The 15646-nt window shown below is 40.8% G+C and overlaps 1 protein-coding gene and 1 pseudogene across 2 annotated transcripts in view; one reads left to right on the forward strand and one right to left on the reverse strand.

Moving 5' to 3' along the window:
• Window positions 1–15646, reverse strand: part of CACNA2D3 (calcium voltage-gated channel auxiliary subunit alpha2delta 3) — a 913362-nt gene that overhangs the window by 549434 nt on the left and 348282 nt on the right. The window lies entirely within an intron of this gene.
• On the forward strand, window positions 4947–5047 carry LOC128592935 (uncharacterized; annotated as a pseudogene).

Below are 15646 nucleotides of genomic sequence, written 5' to 3' on the forward strand. Positions count from 1 at the left end.
AATGAGTTACATAATATGCTCAATTCAAACTAGAGAAGGCAGAAAATGAGTTAAAGCAAAGAACAAGTACAATGAATAGAAAATTGTTATAATCATGGTAAATATTAATCCAGCTATATCAATAATAACTTATTATTGATTGGTCTATATAATGTGAATGGTCTAAATACATCAATGGAAAGACAGAGACTGTCAGAGGGGATAATAGAACAAGACCCAACTATATTTTGCCCACAGGAAACCCACTTTTAACATAAAGTCACAGATATATTAAAAGTAAAGGGATGAAGAAAGACATATTATGCTAACATAACTTAAAAGAAAATCAGAGTAGCTTTTTTTTAATTTCAAATAAAGCAAACTTCAGAGCAAGGAAAATTATCAGATACTGGATGCTCATTATTTACTTATAAAGAAGTCAATTCTCCAAGAGGACAGAGCAATCCTTAATTTGTATACACCTAACAAAAGTGTTAAAAAACATGAAGCAAAGACTGACACAACTGCAAGGAGAATTAGATGAATCCACCATTACAGTTGAGCAATTCAACACATCTACCCCTCTATCAGCAATTGACAGACTCACAAAATTGGTAAAAAATAGTTGCATTGAATGGCATTATCAGTTGGATCTAACCTGCATTTATAGAATACTTCATCCAATAAGAGCAGAACACACATTTTTCTTAAGAATGTGAATATGTTTGATTGCAACACTCACCAAGATAGACCACATTCTCAGCCATAAAATATACCTCTACAAAGAAAACTATGAAATCCTCAGAAAGGAAATAGCAGAGGATATTAACAAATGGAAGAACATACCATGCTCATGGATGGGAAGAATCAACATTGTTAAAATGTCTATATTTCCCAAAGCAATCTACCTATTCAATGCCATTCCTATCAAAGTACCTACATCGTACTTTCAAGATTTGGAAAAAATGATTCTGCGTTTTGTATGGAACCGGAAAAAACCCCGTATAGCTAAGGCAGTTCTTAGTAACAAAAATAAAGCTGGGGACATCAGCATACCAGATTTTAGTCTGTACTACAAAGCCATAGTGGTCAAGACAGCATGGTACTGGCACAAAAATAGAGACATAGACACTTGGAATCGAATTGAAAACCAAGAAATGAAACTAACATCTTACAACCACCTAATCTTCGATAAACCAAATAAGAACATACCTTGGGGGAAAGACTCCCTATTCAAAAAATGGTGTTGGGAGAACTGGATATCCACATGTAAAAGACTGAAACTGGACCCACACCTTTCCCCACTCACAGAAATTGATTCAAGATGGATAAAGGACTTACATTTAAGGCATGAAACAATAAAAATCCTCCAAGAAAGCATAGGAAAAACACTGGAAGATATTGGCCTGGGGAAAGACTTCATGAAGAAGACTGCCATGGCAATTGCAACAACAACAAAAATAAACAAATGGGACTTCATTAAACTGAAAAGCTTCTGTACAGCTAAGGAGACAATAACCAAAGCAAAGAGACAACCTACACAATGGGAAAGGATATTTGCATATTTTCAATCAGACAAAAGCTTGATAACTAGGATCTATAGAGAACTCAAATTAATCCACATGAAAAAAGCCAACAATCCCTTATATCAATGGGCAAGAGACATGAATAGAACCTTCTCTAAAGATGACAGACGAATGGCTAACAAACGCATGAAAAAATGTTCATCATCTCTATATATTAGAGAAATGCAAATCAAAACAACCCTGAGATATCATCTAACCCCAGTGAGAATGGCCCACATCACAAAATCTCAAAACTGCAGATGCTGGCGTGGATGTGGAGAGAAGGGAACACTTTTACACTGCTGGTGGGACTGCAAACTAGTACAACCTTTCTGGAAGCAAGTATGGAGAAACCACAAAGCACTCAAGCTAGACCTCCCATTTGATCCTGCAATCCCATTACTGGGCATCTACCCAGAAGGAAAAAAATCCTTTTATCATAAGGACACTTGTACTAGACTGTTTATTGCAGCTCAATTTACAATCGCCAAAATGTGGAAAGAGCCTAAATGCCCACCAACCCAGGAATGGATTAACAAGCTGTGGTATATGTATACCATGGAATACTATTCAGCTATTAAAAAAATGGAGACTTTACATCCTTCGTATTAACCTGGATGGAAGTGGAAGACATTATTCTTTTTTTTTGTTTGTTTTCCTTTTAATTATATTTAATTTATTTAAGCAATACATTAAAAAATACCTCATTTTCTTTAAGCCTTTTTAACATCAACTAAAAAAAAAAATAAAAGTGATGGAAGACATTATTCTTAGTAAGGCATCACAAGAATGAGGAAGCATGAATCCTATGTACTCAATTTTGATATGAGGACAATTAATGACAATTAAGGTTATGGGGGGGAGCAGAAAGAGGGACAGCGGGAGGGGGCTGGGGCCTTGGTGTGTGTCACACTTTATGGGGGCAAGACATGATTGCAAGAGGGACTTTACCTAACAATTGCAATCAGTGTAACCTGGCTTATTGTACCCTCAATGAATCCCCAACAATAAAAAAAAAAATTAAACTGGAAATAAATAATAGAAACATAGCTGAAAAATTCTAAAATACTTGAAAATCAAACAGCATGGGGAAAATAAACACATGGATCAAAGAAGAAGTTTTGAAAGAAATTTTAAACTAAGTGAAAATGAAAATGTAATTTATCAAAATTTGTGGAAGCAGCAAGAACAATGCTAAAAAGGACATTTATAGCATTGAACACATGTATTAGAAGAGCAAAATGATCTACAATCAATCACTGACACTTCTACTTTAGGAAAGTAGAAAAAGAAGCAAACTAAATCCAAAGTAAGCAGAAGAAATGAAATGATATCGTTTTTAACTTGCAAAGCAAAAAATCAATGAAATTAAAAACAGAAAATCAATGCAAAAAAAATTTAACCAAAAGTTTGGACTTCTAAAAAGATTTATCATACTGAAAAGATACAATGCAAAATCCCCAAAGGGAAGAGGAACATGAAGCAAAGTCCAGAATAATCTAGGTGCAAACTTCCAATAGTTCTGTCCACTGCAATCACACATGTTGCACTTAATTCTTCTAGCAGCAAATTGTAATAATACATCTGAAACGGTGTCTGCCAAGGAGGCTCAAGAGAGACTCAGTGCTCAGAATTCATATGGAAGTGTTGGCCATGTAGCAATAGTATTTGCCAACTTAATGTAATTAACACTTATAGAACCCCATGCCTACCAACTGCAGAGCATACTTTCTTTTTCAGAACATATACTGGCTGAGCCATGAAGTGACTCTAAATCAATTTAAAATGACTAAAATCTATAAAGTATGTCCTCTCATAAGAATGGACTAAATTTAGAAATCAATATAGGATATTGTCATAAAAATATCATTGATATCTAAATATTCAGTAAAAGATGACATCTAGAAATGTCCTAAAGATTTAGAAATTAAACAACATACTTCTTAGTAATATATGTATCAAGGAAGAAAATGTCAAGGAATGTTGGAAAATGTCTTGAAATTAATGATAATAAAAACAACATATTGGCCAGCTGTCGTGGCTCATGCCTATAGTCTTAGTACTTTGGAAGGCCAAGGCAGGAGGATTGCTTGAGACCAGGAGGTCAAAATGAGCCTAAGAGGGAGACCGTATCTCTACAGAAAAAAGAGAAATTAGCTAGGCGTGGTGGTGCCCACCTGTAGTCCCAGACACTTGGGAGACTGAAACAGGAAGATCTCATGAGCCCAGGAATTTCCAGGTTGCAGTGAGCTATGATGATGCCACTGCACTCTAGCCGGGCAATGCTCTCTCAAACAAAAGCAAAAGGAAACAAATATAAAAAAGAAAACTACACATCAGTATTCCTCATGAACCTGGACACAAAAAAATCTTAATAAAATATTGAGTGAAATGAAATCCACCTATACTTAAAAGGATAATACATTATGACCCAGTTGTATTAATCCCAGAATATTAAGATTGGTTTCACATTTTAATAATCAATCAACGTAATTTACCACATTAACAGGATGGAGAAGAAAAATCATATGATGTAGAAAAGGTATTTGACAAAATTCAATTATTCTTTATCATAAAAACACCCAGAAAATTAGAAATAGGAAAAAATGTTTGCAACCTGAGAAAAAATATTTTTTTTCTTTATTAAAAATCTACAGCTAACATTATATTGATAAAGACACACTGAATGTTTTCCTACTAAGATTAGGAATAAGGCAAAGATATCTAATCAATTTTATTCAATATTGTACTGGTGGTTCTAGCAAATATAGTTAGACAAGAAAATAAATAAAATCATTAAAATTAGAAAAGAAAAAATCTTTATTTGTAGGCAATATGATTTTCTATATAGACAATCCTAAGGAATCTAGATAATATACCAATCTATATAAAACACTAAAAATGTATCATAACATTTTAAGAGTTAACAAGGTCATAGAATACTGGATTAGTATTTTTTAAATTCTATTGTATCTTTATATACTAACAAGACCAACTTAAAATTCAAATTGAAAATACTAGCATTTACATAATAATAGCATAAAATATGAAATACTTAAGTATACTTTTTTTTTTTTTTTTGAGACAGAGTCTCACTTGGTCACCCTTGGTAGAGTGCTGTGACATCATAGCTCACAGCAATCTCAAACTCTTGGGCACAAGAGATCACCTTGCCTCAGCCTCTCGAGTAGCCAGAACTACATGCACCAGCCACAACGCCCACCCAGCTGTTTGGGGTCTCGCTCTTATTCGGGCTGATATCAAACTTCTGAGCTCAGGTATATGTAGCACATGACCTGACAATTCCAATCCCAGGTATTTACCCAAGGGAAATGAAATCAGATGTCCACAAAAAATATTTGTGTGAATGTTCATGAAACTTCCGTCAAAAGAGCTCTAAATGTGCTCCCTTCAGCACCACATAAACTAAAACGATACAGACAAGATTAGTATGGCCCCTGTGCAAGGATGACATGCAAATTCGTGAGGCATTCCATATTAAAAAAAAAAAGCTCTTAAAGTAGCAACAGGCTAAATGTCCATTCATAGGTGAAAGGATAAACAAATATGTGATATATTCACTCAATGGACTACTACTTAGACCAAATTACTGATACACTCAAAATATGAATGAATATTGCAAATACTATGAATAAAATAAGCCAGAGACAAAGAGGACATATGTGTGATTCCATTTATATGAAGTTCTAGCAAAGGCGAAATTACTACTCAATCGTGATAACATTCCGGGGGTGCTTCTTGGAGCACCGGTTTGAGTCTAAGGGGAGGTCCACCCGAGAGCTTCCTGTCCATACCTTGATGAAGCATGGATTACACAGGTGTATTCATCTGTGAGTACTCACTGAGCTGTATGCTAAAGAACTGTGCATTTTTCCAGACAGAAATTTATGCCTTGATAAAAAAATAAAGTCATAAGGTGCTGTTTAATCACCTTTCAATTATTAATTCAAGAACTTCACAGAAACAGAACTCAAATTAATAAATTCCAACCCTAACCATTTTTAGAGCATAATTTACTGAGATGTGGTACCCCCGAAACAAAAGAAATCAGACTTCTGCTGAAACACCAACAAAGAGAGCTCTTTACCATGCAGAAATGCCTTGAACGGCCCACGAGCCACCCAATGACAAGGGGAAGGCACCCCTCTTTTAGGAGTCTGGTTTCCAGGGAACATATCAGTAGCTCTTCTTTCCACAGCATCATGTTAAGAGAAGTCTTCATCTTCCATGACCAAGGGCTTCACAGAATATCAACATTTTCCAAAACTCGAGCCTTTGCCTTCATTGTTTGATATAACTGGAAGTTAAATTACCAAAATAAAGCCTCAGCCTGCCGCCTGACAAAAGACAAAGCAAGAATGGTTCATGCACAGGCTCTCTGGAGGAAGCTTTGAAACTGCCATTTAATTGAATAATCTGCACATTCCAGAATGCAAATGAAGTAAGGATGAAAAACCTAAGCATGATTTTGCTCAGTGGTGCTCATCATTTCCCAGGGACAACTGTGTGTTCCGCTTCTCCTCCCCAAGTTCATTTGTCTACTCTGCATTGATTTTGAAAAGGCTTGTTCCATACAAACAAGAAGGATCATTTCTCAGTCCTTGGAAGGTGCGGCTATAATTATGAAGCTCAATGGCATTGTCCATATGATCAATTGAGGAAAAGATATGTTTAGCCCAGGTCACCTCAGTATTTCTGAACCTTGGTGCCCTGAGGGTCAGGGTAAATTAATTTCTTTGTGTGTATATCTGATGACCTACTAAGTGTGATGTGGGCACAAGAGAATTAATTCAGGGGACAAAAATGTGGCACATAAAATGTCAGGGACAAAGTGGTGGGTGTGCTATGTTCACTAGAACGTAGCCCAGCCCCAAACTGAGTATGTGGTGGTTCAATGAATAAATATCTAACAGATACTCAGCAGGGCAGCAGTCAGCAAACTTTCTCTGTCACGGGTTAGAAGGTAAATAGTTTAGGCTTTGTGGGCTACGGAATCTTGGCTGTAACTACTCAACTGTACTGTTGTAGATGACAGCAGCCCCAGACAATACATAAATGAATTGGGCCATAAATGGGCCTCGCTATCTTCTCCTAAAACACTATTTACCAGAAATTTACAAAAAAAAAAAAAAAAAAAGATTTGGCCTTTGAGTGGAAGGTGGCCAATTCCTGTAGTAGGATATTATGGGATATTCAGGAGACAGAAATTTTTAAGTAACCCTCCGGCTGGAAGAGATGTTCATCCAAGAGGCACGGGAGCTGGGGTCCATGAAAACTGGAGGATGAAGATGGGGGAAGAGAATGCAGAAGTAGGGACGGGAACAGGAAGTGTCCCAGACCAACTGAACCGGAAGGGGTGACGGGGAGTTCAGAGAGGGAAGCAGGGAGGCCAGAGCAGAGACCATCTTGAAACCAGGAATAAAGCAACTGGACTTCATTTTCTAGAACAGTGATTCCTAACATTTTTGATCAAACATTTCCTTTCTTGAAAAGATTTTGAGCAATACGCACATATCTGCTACATAAATGTTATTTATAATTCGTGTGGACTCTTTGCTCTTATACTAACATGTGCATATTATGCAACAAATGACAAAAATGATACTAGAGGTAAATAGAAATTAAAGGGGCAGATTCCCTTTGGGTAGGCCAGTGGCTCACTGTGCACAGTCCCAGAAGCAGCACTTTCGTGTAGCACCCTGAGAGGCATCTCCACAGAATGATCCAGAGAACAGTAAGTCACTCTACAACAGTGATTTACAATGGTGTGCGGTGGCACACTGGTGTGTCCTGAGAGGGTCTCATGAGGTGTGCCATGAAAATTTTTATAGATCATTAATTAAACTTTTTTGGAAGAAGTTCAAAGCAAAGTATATTCTTTTTTTTTACTCTTTTTTTTAATCAACATAACTTAAGTATGCCACGGAAGTTTAACTGTAGGTTCAAGTGTACTGTGAGATAAAAAAGGTTGAAAAACAGTGCTGTACAGAATACTCAGAAGGAAACACTTTTTTAAATGAACCACGTTTGGGAAATATAGGGAGAGCTGAGATAGAAAAGGCAGAGAGGTGTCTGCACCGGAGGGCTCAGGGCCTTTGCCTCATTCTGAGAGTGCCACGTTCCCCACGCTCCCCATATTTAGCTCCCATCTCAGTGACATGGGATTTGTATCACCTGTACTTGTGCAATTGTGTTATCAGTCCACAGGTCTCCCATGACGCTAGTTCCACAACTTCAGGAACTATGCCCAGGGTTACTCACTATTGTACTCCCAGTCCTTGGTACAGCAACATCTGATAATCAGTTGTCGATTGATCAAATGACAGAGGCAGAATCCATTTGGTTAGCAGGTCTCTCACAGGACTTGCATTCTACAGACCTGCCTTTGCAATCAACTCTTTCAGGCCATGTGATACCGGCGAGAGCTATTCAGTAGGCCGGGAAATCACGCTGTAAGCTGTGATCATACAGACGGAGGAAAGGGAAAGTTGTAGGAGGCAAGGTCATATCACTCCATAGCCTCTGGAAGAAATTTGGAGAGCAGAGTAGGTTCAAGGAAGTGGACAGAATCGCTAGTCTGTGCTGTCACCATAAGATCATCAGATGAAGTAAACAAGGCTCCTTCCTATCATACTTCAGCAATCCTGTAGCTTCCCCAAAGGCCACCTGGGTGTCCCACTTGCCAACAGAGGTCCTCTCCTTGAATGCATTGTCACAGAAAGTAACACCATGGAAAATAAGCCATTTCCCCACCCCAGTGACAACTGGAGAATTGGGCAGCTGAGGCCTTCTAACTGGCCTGGCTAGACTTGTCACACATGGATAGCCAAGCTTCAGTTTCAACTGGAGTCATCACCAAATGGCAAAAAGTCTCAGTGTGTGCCCTTCCTGGTGGGCTGCAATGACTGCCTGTTTGTGTTGAAAAGGCTTCCAAGGCCAGGGGAGCATGTGCTACTCTCTTAATGGTGATTTAGCCTCTGCTACACCACACACATTCTCCAAAACACGTCACTCCCCAGTTTAGGGTTGGCACATTTTTTTTCTGTAAATAACCAGATAATAAATGTTTTAGGTTTTACAGGCCAGATAGTCTTCTGTTGCAACATTTAATTTTACTGTTTAATGAAAGCAGCCAAATGCAATATACAAACAAATGAGTGTGGCTGTGTCCCAATAAAACTTTATTTACAAACAGGCACCTGGCAGGATTGATCTCCAAGCCTTCATTTCCTGAACCCTGCCCTGCTTCTCTCTTCACTCTTTCCAGTGAGAGGCACTTGGAAAGTGTGAAATCAAGAGGTCCTAAAGCAGTGCTTCTCAACTCTGGCCAAACCTCATAGCAATGAAATCAGAATCCCTGGATGGAGCCCAAGCATTAGAATCTTCCAATCTCCCCAAGTGAGTCCAATATAGGACCCAGGCTAAGACACTGTGTTACGCGTGCTTTCTACTTCTCTTTCCTGCAGGGTGAGTTGATAATAACGGAACTACAGGGCCCCACTGCAAAGGGCCTGCTTTGTAGGTGGGAAGAAGCTGCCTCACACATTTTGACTTGGAAATGAAGTTCTTCCATGAGAGTTCTCTTGTCATTTCCAGTGTGTGCATACTGTAGAGCCAACTGATTGTGAACTCGCTAAGACGTAAGACTTGAACTGTCCACATCCACTTGCCACTGAACCCAAGGACAGGTCCAACTCATAAAATCAAGCCTGGGGGATAGATCCAGAAGATATGGTCAGCTGAAAATGAAATGTCCACTAGCAAGTGACTGTATGAGAGTACTAAAGAGAAACAGAACCAGTAGGGGAAGAAAGAAGGGAGGAATGGGGAAAGGGAGGAAGGTAAGGGAGGAGGAAGAAAGGGAAATGAAAGAAAAAGAAAGATAGGGAGGGAAAGAAAGAAAAACAAGAAAAGAAAGAAGAAAAGGGGGAGGGAGGGAGGGAGGGAAGGAGAGAGTGAGAGAGAGGGGGGACAGAAATGGGGATAGAGAGAGAGAGAGAAAGAGAGCAGGGGAGGCAACGGACGGACGGAGGGAGAAAGAAAGAAAGGGAGAGAGAGTGAAAGAAGGGAAGGGAGGGGGAGAGGAAGGAAGGGGAGGAAGGGAGGAGAGAGAACATATAGGATAATAGGACATACACAGAGGGTAATAGAATACTTTTATATTCCTTATACATGCCTCAGTCTCCTCATCTGTGAAATAGAGTAACTGTGTACTCCTTCACAGCTGTATGTCAAGCTCCTATCACAGCATTCAGCAGAGATAAGACAGGCTAGAAGTCAACTCCAGGCATTCATGGTGTTGAGATCCATCCTCCTGGAAGGCTCAGGGCTCTCCCGCTCCTCCTGAAGCCTTTCTCCTTCTCAAGAGCTCTGCCTCCTCTGAACTTTTCTCCCCACTTAGGATGTCAGTGGTATTCACTCCACTGAATCCTCAGAGGGTGAGCTTTGGATGGGCAGACAGGCACCTATGCCGCCCAGGTTCCTAGAGCATGTGTCCTTCCGAGAAACACCCATGTCCTTCTCACCTCCACCTCATCCCTGGTACCAAACACAATGCCTGGAGGTCATTGGTCAAAGTTTGTAGGGTGAGTAAATGGACACAAAAATCCTTATCTGCACCACTTAGGGAAACATTTTCCTATTTCACCACCAGCTAGGAAGAGCCTTGCCACTCCCTCTGGGCAAGTTAGTCCCAAACCAGGAGAGGAATCTGGGTGGATCTTCTGCCTGGCATCTCCCTCTGCCCAGATTCAGCTCTGTGCTCCACTCATGAAGCAAGAACCCAGCATGGGGCAGCCAAGAGAGCCTGATCACAGAGACAGGACTGGGCTTAGCTCCCAAGGGTATCCTCATCCCTCTGACTCAGTGAAGGGCAGGGGCGACCCCCGCCCCTTCAGGTCTTCAAGCACTGAATGGGATGCTGCCATGAAAGCCACAGGCGCAGGGCCTGAAGCAGTTCCTTCACATGTTCTGTTTCTTTCTTCTTTTCCGTATTTTTTCCCCTTCTATGTTCTGGGATGATGGCCAGCTTTTTACAACTTAGATTAAAAAATAAAAATTAGAAGGAATACGAGTTCCAAATGAGCCAAGCAAATATCCAAATCCCAAGTCGTGTGTATCCTAGAGGGAAGTGACATATATTGCTACTCAGCTGTGCCCCTCTCCAAAGGTCTAGTGCCGTCTGGTTACCATTCAATAATCTCATTTTCTCCTCATATGTGAAAATTGATTTTTTAATGATCTGTTCCAGAATATTTCTAGGTATTAACATTACATTAAGTCATTTATAATTCCCCAAGGGTCACAGTTACTTTTAAAAAAAGAGATAATGAATATCCCTTTCCCAGCCATCTGGAATTTCCAGCCTCTGAGAATACTCAAACGTTAAGTATTAATGGCCTACTTAACAAGCCACCAATGTAGGCCTTGGACTGCAGTTTTCTGCAGGCCTAGAAGGCTACTCAGTATTTAATTATAAAACCCTTGGAGTTGAGTGTTTAACACTAGCACGCTGGGTTCAAATCCCAGCTCTGCTGCTTAGCCACAACCTCTCAGTTAATGCACCCATCAATGGGTCTACAATCATCCATGTTACAATAAAGTTGTCTGGGGAAATAAATGTATGAAAGGCAAAAAGTACTCAGTTCAGTGCCCAGAACACAGTGTTGGGTTGAACTGTATGAAACTGCCCTTTCTGTAGGTCAAAAAGGGTTGAATATCAGCAATTTCATATGGTTCTACTAAACAGGGTTCCAACAAATGATAATCACTATTGTGGTGGAGGTGAGGGACAGGCAGAGGGCAGAGGGCAATAAAGGCAAGATGAAGACACCATCCTCTCCCACGTCTGATCTCTCAGCACCCATTCTGGACCCTCCAATCTGGTCTCTTTATGGCACCATGAAACTCCAGTAATACTGAGCAGAGGGGACCTCCCCTGCACACGATACATCAGCAACTTACTTCCCACCACTCTTAGGACACAGAACAAGGTGCTTACCATGGCAGATGGGGCCCTGCTCACTAGCCCCACCTCCCCTCTGTTCCTCCCACTCAGCATCCCTGATTTCTATTGGCCCTCCCTCCCCCGCCCATTGCTACACAATCCTCTGTCTACATGGCCTCTGAACAAGAGTCCAGAACACTCTCTCCACCTTCCACTTAGCCAATCCCCATTCCTCCTTGGATTCAGCTCAGTCACCATGTCCATAGGGCAGCTGCCTCTGATCTCCTTGACTGTAGATCCTACTGGGTGCTCTTGAAGCCTCACAAGCCTGTCTGGTGCCATACTTATCTCAGGTGTTGTTGCACACTTTTCCGACTGACCACTTGGTTGACAGAGTCTCCACTCTGCAGGGTGAGACGTATATCTGCAGCCACAGCTGCTCTTCCTGTGCCATTGCAATCTCGGTAGCCAACGCAATACATGGTACAGAACAGGTACCTGTGAAGACCACTGAAGGAATAAAAGGAGAAACACCTCCACTGCAGCAGTGCCCTACATCAGTCTGCAGGGCATGGCAGAGCTCAGAGGGGCCAAGAGCAGTCAAGGGTGAGCCATGCTGTCACCTGGACAGACAAGAAGGACTGTTGGGGGAACTGCATAGAGTCCAAGGCTCTGGGTTCTTCTGGGGGTTAGTCTGGCTGGTGTTCAGTCTAATACCATGATGAGGGACTTCAGAAGGCAGCTAAGTACCCCCCAGGCTCTCCACCAGAGCACAAAGCCCTCACAAGCAGACATCTAGCCTGGCAGGACGTTTCATCAGTTCTTTCATTCATCAGATGGTTTCTGAAGGCCTTCAGGGTCCTGCTCCTACCTTTGCTTCCTTCTGCCCTAGCAGTGAGAATGTTCCTTTCAAAGCTGTCCCTATCTTGCTTAAGCAACAGGTCATATTTGATCTAGCCCTGGCCTGCCTCTCCAGCTCAACCAGACACACTGGTCATCTTTGGATCTTCAAAGTGGCAAAGCTTTCCATCTTGGTCTTTGCATTTACTGTTCATCCACCTGGAAAGTTATTCCCCTGAGACTTTTGCACGAGTAGCTTCAAGTCTTAGCCTAAATACCAACTTCTCAGGAAGGCTTCCCTAAATATCTCCTCCTGCATCTTTCTAGTCACTGTCAAGCCTAACACCACCCAAAAGAACTTTGGATGATGACAGGCATGGTCTATATAGGCACTGTCGCACACGGTAGCCACCAGCTACATGTGGTTATTGAGCATATAAAATGTCATTAGTGTAACTGAAGAACTGACTTTTAAATTTTATTTCATTTTACTTAATTTTAATTTAACTTTAAATAGCTACAAATGGCTTGTGGCTGCATATTGGACAACAGGTCCATTGCCCTGTTTCATTTTCTTTATTGCACTCAGTATCTAAAGTTTAAAAAAATGTGTTCCTAAGTTTACTGTCCACCTCCCCCTTTAGAAACTTGACCTCCACATAACAACAGAGACTTTCTGTCTTGTTCATAGCTGGAACCCCAGGGTCTGGATGCTGGAAGGAACTTAAAGGTGATTTGAACAGGTAGGCTTGTGTCCAACACTGTGTTGACACAGTTATACTTATAATGTCCATCTGGGGGCAGAGGCTTCCACTCTAGGACTTAGGTCCTAAGTAACTGTGAGATGTCCACTCTTGACAGTACTAACAATAGAAGTCTTCACATTTGCAGAGGACTGCCTTTCTAATCACAGTGCATTGAAGGTTATCTGAATACTAAGCTCAGGCCCAATTATTTGTATTAAGATTTATATTCTCTTTTTGTTTTTTTTTTTGAGATATAGTTTCAATCTTTTGCCCCAAGCTAGGGTGCCACGGCCTCAGCCTAGCTCATAGCAACCTCGAACTCCTGGGCTCAAGAAATCCTCCTGCCTCAGCCTCCAAGTAGCAGAGATTATAGACAAGTACCACCATACCTGGCTAATTTTTCTATTTTTTATTTTTTAGTATAGATGAGGTCTTATTCCTTTTTTCTTTTTCTTTCTTTCTTTCTTTTTTTTTTTTTGCAGTTTCTTTTTGGCCAGGGCTAGGTTTGAACCTGCCACCTCCATTATACGGGGCCAGCGCCCTACTCCTTTGAGACACAGGTGCCACCCAGAAGAGGTCTTATTCTTGCTTAGGGTGGTCTCAAACTCCTGAGATCAAGTGATCTTCCTGTCTCAGCCTCCCAGAGTGCTAGGATTATACATATGAGCCATCATGCCCCATCAAGATTTATAATCTTGGGTAGGAGGAAAAAGGGGTGACTAATGCCTAAGGAAAAAACAGCACATGGAAGTGTGTCACACGCACAAGCATCGTCTGTCGTTTTCTGTTCAGATAAAAAAAAAAGGGTAAATGTTGTGAATAAGCTTGCTTTTACCTGCTCAGCGTGTCTGTTCCCTGTTTAAGAAATAGAACCCCAATACTCTGCTACCAGAGGGGCTCTCAGTCAAGGGGGTCCTGTCCTGTCATCCATAGTCCACTCAAGAGCACATCACCCAGCCTGGCTAGTCAGAGGGAGACTGAGCTTTCCACACCCTTTCTCAAGGTCACTGATGTAGTGCTGCTTCTGGGTTGGCCTGACAGTGGCCACCTCACCCCTCACACAGAGGTCATTTTTCTAGGACCAATGCCTAGCAGACACAGAGTCAAGAGCTGGCAGGGAAGAGAGAAGTTTGATCAAATGATTCTGGTCTAATCCATGACTAGACATGCTGAAAGGCAGAGTCACACCTTGGAATGTCTAGATAAGTGAGTCCATAAATTCTCTTTTTGGTTTTGATTCTAATTTGACTTGGGCTGCTAGAGTCCTGACCAAGCATTCAAAAACTCTGAAGTCGATACTTAGAATAAGATGTGCTTCCATGAACCTCAGTTTTCTTCCTGTGAGAGAGAGAAACAATATCTACTTGTGTTAGTTAAGACCTCTATGACCAACTAAATTTATCTTAAGATACAGATGTGCCTGATGGAATTCAAAGGACTAAATGCAGCCAGGCCTCAGGAAAGCCATCAGACTCCTGGGAAAAGTTGTCTCACTTCTCTGTGTATTTGCATGAATCTCTTCTTTACAGATCCATTTCATGGCCCACTGGTTCACAGAGCAAAAGAGAGATACCCACTCACAGATTCTCCATGTTTCCATCTTTCTGTCCAAAGACCAGCTCAGGATGAACTGAAATTTTTGATCCAATTCCCAAATCTTAAGAAAAGGATGGGGGAGAGAAAAAAGGGGAAGGCACAGGAAGCAGTAGCCTCAAGCTGTACAAACATGGTTATTGGAGCCCACTCTCAAGTATGAAGAGGTTGTTGGGGATACCATCACTTAGGCAGAGACCCCAAAAGGTGTCTATAACATCATGCTTTGGAGGGTTTTATGAGGACTTTCTGATCTAACACACTATATGTAAAATCATCAAATAAACTGATTGCTAAATGGCTCACGCTTAAGAAATTGTAGGTTGAATTTCAATGTATGCCCTCCAAGTCCAAACCAGAAAACCAGCTTACAAGACTAACCCTTCTATGGTGAGCTCCATTATTACTTAATAACTAGATTTCCTTGATTCACATAAAAAAAAAATTCTCCTATGAAGAGCATTTTCCTTAGCAAAGTATCACAAGAAAGGAAAAGCAAGTACCCAATGTACTCAATACTAAAATGAAACCAGTAGATGAACAACTATATGCAAGCATATGTGAGAGCAACATACAGTTAAATTCAAGTGCAGGGGGTTGGTATATTCTTACCTAAAAGGCACAATGTAAAGGTATATGACACACCTCCTAGGTGAAGGGCTCAACTACAACTTGGACTTTACCTAACAAACATAAACAATGTAACGTAATCATTTGTACTCTCATGTTAACCTGAAATTTAAAAAAAAAAAATTCTCCTATGAATTTGGATCCCTAACTGAGTGACAAAATGTGAAAGAACAAAGCTCAACTGAGGTATTTGGATTTTAGAGCGCAATGCTTTGTGCGTGATGATAATCCCTGACTCGGAGGCAAATCTGTGTAGTTTTGGTACTGTGTTAGCAGAAATAAACTGCATTTAAAATCATCTACCTAGGTTGTTTTTCTTCAAAAAA

This window comes from Nycticebus coucang, chromosome 8 (assembly GCF_027406575.1).
Source record: "Nycticebus coucang isolate mNycCou1 chromosome 8, mNycCou1.pri, whole genome shotgun sequence".
Lineage (NCBI taxonomy): Eukaryota > Metazoa > Chordata > Mammalia > Primates > Lorisidae > Nycticebus > Nycticebus coucang.